General features: G+C 34.4%; 1 non-coding gene across 1 annotated transcript; it reads left to right on the top strand.

Moving 5' to 3' along the window:
* Positions 1–1942: 1942 nt before the first annotated feature.
* Positions 1943–2048, top strand: LOC121223860 (small nucleolar RNA R71). Its single transcript, XR_005921326.1, has one exon. It is a non-coding gene; the product is annotated as a small nucleolar RNA R71 (small nucleolar RNA).
* The last annotated feature ends 5098 nt before the right edge of the window (positions 2049–7146 follow it).

Raw genomic sequence — 7146 nt, 5'->3', positions numbered from 1 at the left:
TTTTGCTTAAAATTCTAATTTTTACAGTGTCTCGATTCCTATAAAACATAAATTTGATGAAAATTAGAATTTATACTAAACAATTAGTTAGATATACAATAATTTACATAAAATTAAATATTGATCTAAATTATCAAGTTTTACACCTGGATTCGCTCGGTAGCTCCTTTGATGAATACGAGGATGCTTTTCTGATTATTTCAATGTTAGACCAGCGCCTGTCATGCCACTCAACCTTCTTTCGCTTGTCTCGTTCTTTAAACATATTATTTTGACCTGTACTAATTACAGAAAATATTTTGCTTGACTCAAGGTTGTTAGGTTTAAGGATAAATATTTCATTACACAACACCCCTAACTTCCTCCTATTTTCCCCACTCTCTTAGAAACCACATCTAAAGATTTATGTTTCACCATTGATCTTCATGGTTAACTCATTTTTCTCTAGATCCATGGTGGATCTTGATGTAGCTAGAAAAGGTCTACCTAACAGGATGGGTATTTCACAGTCTTCTTAAAAGTCGAGGATCACAAAGTTTGCAGGGATTATGAATTTATGCAAATTTACTAACACATCATCTAATACTCCCTTAGGTTGTGCTAACTATAATGTAATTTTAGTATTTTTGAGGCCCCATAGCCCAAGTTTTTCATATATAGACAGAGGCATTAGGTTTATGCTAGCTCCTAAGTCACATAGAGCTTTACTGAAATGAATATCCCCTATTTCTATATGTATGGTGAAACTTCCTGGGTCTTTTAATTTTGGGGGTATCTATCTAGATATGAGTACACTACATGATGCGTCTATATTAACAAGCTCTCCAATTTTAATTTTCCTACACCTTGACATAATTTATTTAAGGTACTTGGAGTATTTTGGAACTCTTTCAATTAAGTATTTCAATGGCAGATTACCATTTAATGATTTGAATAAATGTAGAAAACTTATAAAATCATCTTATCCTATTTTTGTCTTTCTTTCAACAATGATTGAAATGGTACCTCTGTAATTGCAGGTTCCTTTTCTTGTTCTTTTTCCTGCTCAACTGTTGATTCAACTACTTCTTTTGGATCTGGTTCATCATCAGCTTCTAAAGGTTCTTCTTAAAGATCATCAATGTTGCCCTTGTTTACCTCATGAAGTGGGTTCTCCAGGCTACTCAGCACTTTACTAGACTAGAGCCCAATTGCTTTCACCTACTCCTTCCCCTCACTTCGAGGATTATCTTCAGTGTTACTAGGGATACCAATGCTAATTTGCCTCTCGATATCTCCCATCATGCTCATTAATTGGCTCACCTGATCTTCAAGCTTAGTCAATGTTCTTGCTGAATAGGTGCACTCAAACTGCACTTGTTTCTTGTCTGTTCTTATTAACTGCATTTCCCCTTTGATTCGATCTAGACGTTGACAACATATAGCATGGTAATTTGGGTTGGCCCTTTCCTGAGGTTTCTACAAATAAGGAGGCTGATAGTTAGCCTTTTTAACTTGGTTCGAACTATTACCTCCTCCTTAATTTCCTCACCATCTCAAGTTCGGGTGACCTCTCCATCTAGGATTGTAAGTATTTGAATAAGGGTTTCCACCCCTATTCCCTATGTAATTCATATCATCGGTGGAATTCATGTAGTGGAAAAGTGGTTTATCTCCTCCACATATAGATGATGTACTACTCAAAGATTCGATACGAGTAAGTCTATCCATTAATTGCTGATATTTGTCTTCCTCTTGGACAGTCTTCACTGTGGATGGTTTTTGGCCATATTTATTTCGTTCAGTTGGCCATTGACAAGAGTTCATTTCCATACTCTTTAATAATTCGTATGTTTCCTCATACGTTTAGTTCACTAAGCCTCCCTAAGTGGCTCCATCCAATCCCGACCTTACGTGTACATTCAAACCATTATAGAATGTTTGTGGTTGTAACCGCTCGGGTAATTCATGATGTGGGCATCTCTGAATCAGTGCCTTAAAACGCTCTTAAGCTTCATGGAAACTCTCTCCTTCTAGCTGCTTGAAAGTTGCAATCTCTTTTATTAGTTGGACCATCTTGCTAATAGGGAAGAACTTTTGTAGGAACTTTCCTACAAGTTTTTCCCATGTTGTGATAGACCTTGGTGCCTGAAAATATAACCAAGAAAAGGCGTTATCAATTAATGAGAAGGGGAACAACTGAAGATGAATGGCATCAACGGTGACCCCGTTATATTTAAAAGTGTAACAAAGTTACGAGAACTGTTTTAAATGTTGACTCGGGTCTTCCTTCAATGTTCCTCAAAACTGAAAATTGTTTTGGATCATCTCGATCATAGTTGGCTTGAGTTCAAAGTTATTATTCATGATGGCTGGCCTCATTATACTCCCTTGAACCATATCCAGATTCGGTAACGCATATTTCCTCAGGGTTCTTTTGTTACTTGCCATATTTTCAAGTAGTTGTGGTGGTAGTGGTGGTTCTTGTATATTATTACTGTTAACTTCATTGAACAACAGATTATCTCATTACGGTAAATTACCTACAGCAGGTAGTTCATTCCGCATTTATTGTTGTTGCTGTTGATGTTGCCGTCGACAATTCCTACGGATTATTCTTTCTAGATCTATGGCTAGCTCTATAGGTGTTCCCCTACTACGAGTCATACACTAAACCCAAAGAGAAAAAATTAGTAAAAATAAAAAAGTAAAATTGTAGTTATCATCTAAGAATTTCCTAATTATTCTATTATAGTTCCAAAACTAAAATCAAATTAGTGATATTGCCTCCCTAGCAACTACGCCAACAACTTGACCGCCTCCGGACGTACCAACGTCCAGAGTAAAAATCCTGCAAAAAAATATATTAAAATGTGGTATCTGCAAGTATAAGGATCAAGTTGTAGTATAGTTACAATGGAGTAAATGAGTACTCTAAGGATCGTACCCAATCGAGGCGAGCACCAAATTAGTTCTAACCTAAACATGAATAGATCTAAGTAATGCTTTAGATAGATTATAATAAGACAAAATATAAAGAAAGGTTTTTTGGATTTTTAATAATAAAAAGAAAAAAGTAAATAAATAGCAAGAAATCAAATAATAGAATATGTCAAACCTGAGCATGGGTGATTAGCTCACTTTGGAAATCATCACCAACTATCGCTTCAGGTTTTCTTGTTCTATCAACTAGTCAATATCCCAATAGGATCTTTTGATCTTCCACAAGAATAATGAGTCAGCAAGAACTACTTATCTCTCAAACTCATAGTCTAGACCGGTTCAAGGTTAAGGTGGTCACCGATAGGACATACAAATTTTTGGTTCATTCCCACCTTCATGACTTCCTAGGGTCGTCAAGCCTAGGGTTTAAATTCTTCCTTTCTTGAACAGCTGATCCATTAAGGGAACCCTACAAAACAGTTAATTTATTAGACCTTCACCCATTAATCCCTCATAGGAGGAATAGTTCCTCATAAGTCTCATAAACAATATAAACTTGATATATAAAATAGACATGAATAACAATTCAAGAATATAAAGTTTAAAAGAAGCCTGATTTGCATTGAATAGAATGCTGAACCCTCACAGAGTTTGATCAAATTCACAAATCTGATCTCTTTCACAAAAATAAAGAACAAAACTGAAATAAACCTAAAGCCTAAGAAAAGAGAAAGACTAAAGACTAAAACTAGGAATAAAATTATACAATATAAAAAGATATCTAGCATGTGTTCAATAAGCCTATTTATAGACTTTAGAGTGCTCGTTGTGCTTAACTCTAGGTCAGTTGTCATCCTCATGCTTAATGTTTGATTGTGCAGACCCAAACACCCCTGGCTCGTACTTATATCCTGTAGAGAAGTGATGTCGCGACAAACTAGGTCCTATGTCGTGACATTGACAGCAGTATGCTTCATCTTCAGGAGTGTGACGCGATATCCTCAGGTTGTGTCACGACACCTATGGCAGTCTTGGAATTCTTCTATTCTACTCCCGATGTTGCGAAATCCAACTCTTCGTGTTTCAACACGGTGACCAATATCGAGTTATTACACCTTCTAATGGTCTCTTACACACTCACAAAGCTAAAACTTAACCAAAGTGCTTGTATTCAAGCTCCTAAGGTGCAAAAACTAGTTTAATCTACTACAAAAAATTATGACAAATCATAGACCATGCTGATTTTAGCAAAGAAACCAGTTTTTTCAAATATGAGAGGGAATGGTTCGTTCTCCCCAATTTCATGAAATGTGAGATAATTAAGTTAGTTATAGTTTGTTAAATTCAAGATACCTTGGTGCTATTTCATGATTGGGTAATTGTGTTCGAAAAATGATACATAATAATTCGATGAAATGGTTTACAAGTTTATATTAATCTAGCATGCTTATTTGCTTAATATTATTATATTTTGAATAATCGGTTTTTTCAGCACCACTAAGTTTCATTACTCTCGGATTTTTTGCTTTCCGTGCGCAAGTTCATAGTTCCTTTGGAAATTGACTCTTGAGTCCGCAACATCTAAAAGTCTCAAAACTCAACTTGTCATTTTGTTCGTAAAGCTTTCTTCTTGTTTGACATAATAAGTGGCCTGTACTAAGGTTTTTAGGTTATTTTACTTTTTGATATATGGAGTTTTTTTGTTTTGATGAGTTGTGGTATATGGATTGTTTTGTTTCCAAATTGGTCATTTGGTTACTTTTTTTATCATTTTTAAATCATAATTTAGTGTGATGTATTTATGGATATTTAGTGGAATTTTTTCTCACTACTTGGTATTTTAATGTGATGTGTTTAATACGTGTATTTTCATGTTTTGAATTTCATTTGGTATGGCAAATATGTGTAATGTGGTTTGGTTGCTACTTGGTTATGTTTAGAGGCTTATAAGAGGTCTTTTGCATGCTTCAAATTACTAATGTTCTAAAATTTTGCGCTAGTGCTTGAGACGCCAAAAGTATGTCTTGACACCATAAAAACAAATTTGCATTTCTCATACATTTTTGTGTAGAAATCTCGAGACATGACGTGGCTGGTCTCAAGATATAGAACATTGATCACCTTTCGACATACCAACATTGAAAGTGACAATACTACAACTAAAGATAGAAATTAAGGCGGTATCCACAACTATACAGGTTAGGAGGTAATATAGTTTATGCAACGAAGTATTGGAGTACTCCGAGGATCATACCCAAGGGAGGCGAGACTAAACTAATATTAACTTCTACACTAATGGGTCTAGTTCGTACATTGATTAAATTATATTATGATTATTCCTAAGGTGATGAGAAATGATATTTTGAAAAATAATAAAAATGATTATGGAAATTAGATTGTAGAATTTAGCAAATGAAATGAAGGAAGACTAACTTCCTTCAGTGTTCATTATGAAGTCCTACTTCAGTTTCCATTCAATCAACTAGTTATTAACCTAGTAGGGCCTCTTGGCCTTCCACTAACCTAATGAGTTCACAAGAACTAATTATTTCTCGATGTCACAGTTCAGAATAGATTGGGGTACTATTTCCATAGATAGGCAATATTGATTTCGGGTTGATTCCCACCTATATGACTTCCTAGGGTCGTCAAGCCTAAGGTTTTAAGTTCTTCCTATCCCACCCAACTGATCTGCTAAGAAACCCTACATAGATGTTAATTAATCCCACATCTACTCATTAATCTTCCTTATTGGATTAGTTCCCCATGGATTCAATACATGCAATATAATTGATTGAAAAGATAAACATTAAGAATAAATCAAGAATAAGGATGAGCAGAATCCTGATATAATATATAATGCAACTCGAACAAAAATCTATAATTAGTTTGACAGATATACAATCCAGTTCCCGCAAAAAACAAAATAAAACTAAAATAAAAATTACAATTGAAAGTAAAACTAAAACTAAGTAAAAAAAATTGTCCTAAAGTGTTCAAAGAAATTGTATTTATGGGCCTAGGGTTGCTCGTTGATCCTTGACCTAAAACAATTGAAAATTTTGGACTAAAGTTCATTGTGCGAATGGAAACACCATTAGCCCATTATATGCATTACCCATGCCTATGTCGCGGCACTGATGGCGCTTTACTAACTAGGGCGTGTCTTTAAGGTTGTGTCATGACACCCTACGGCTATGTCGCGACACCGATGGCAAATTACTCCTTTGGTACTCTTTTTACTGTGTTGTGGCATCCAAGCTCCGTTTTGCAACATCGCGGGCAACCTATTGTCTTTATGCCTCCGAATAATGTCTTGCACACTCACCTAACATATTATTCCACCTTTAAGCCTACTTTGTCCCCCAAGGTCAAATAAATCACTTGAGTTGCTCATTTTATTTCCTAAATACTGAAAGTGAAAACTAAACGAAAATATAACTAAATTGTTTTCCTATAAGCTCGTTAAGTACAAAAAGTAGTTTAATCTACTACAACAAACTGTGGCAGATCAAACATTGAAGCTAAATAAAGAGAAAATTGGTCTAGGGTATCAAGACAAGTGACCTTGTCTCGAGACATACGGTTTATTTTCTCGAGTCATGGTGATATTTTCTTGAGACTTCAAATTTCAAAGCTAAAATAATAGAATAGAGGAGGCATGTCTCGAGACATAGCCCTGTATTTAGATATTTTGACCCAAGAATTGCAACCTAGCCTTATTTTTTATTGACTTTAACCCCAAACTATCATATATGGGCCCCATTAACATATTATTCATGCATCAATGTTTATTTTCTTATTAATCATGTGCCATGCTTACTTGTTTATATGTAATTATTATAGTTTGTCTTGGTTGGAGTTGCTTCGTCAACAAATGGGACATCTTGTATTCGAATCCATCAACTGGGTTGGGTGAAGGTGTTACAATATACCTATGATTTTTAAATTTGAATCTCATGTAGTTAAGAACATAACTTAAAGAAATCACTTGAAAAAATCAACTTTACTTTTTATTTTGCTAGGACATGCTCTTGTTTCATCTAAATTGTTTAAACTTTTGTTATTAATAAATCATTTCCTACGAATAGATATGGGAAATGATATAATTTTTTATCTCAATTAAAATGTCAAATATGATTTTTTTTTAATTTTAATCTCAAATATTTTTCAATACTTAAATTTTATTAAAAATATTTCAAATTTGATTAACTGGAAAATTTT

This window comes from Gossypium hirsutum, chromosome D11 (assembly GCF_007990345.1).
Source record: "Gossypium hirsutum isolate 1008001.06 chromosome D11, Gossypium_hirsutum_v2.1, whole genome shotgun sequence".
NCBI classification, from domain to species: Eukaryota; Viridiplantae; Streptophyta; class Magnoliopsida; order Malvales; family Malvaceae; genus Gossypium; species Gossypium hirsutum.
The sequence above is the reverse complement of the archived record's forward strand: the minus strand, read 5'-3'. Positions and strand labels throughout refer to the sequence as shown.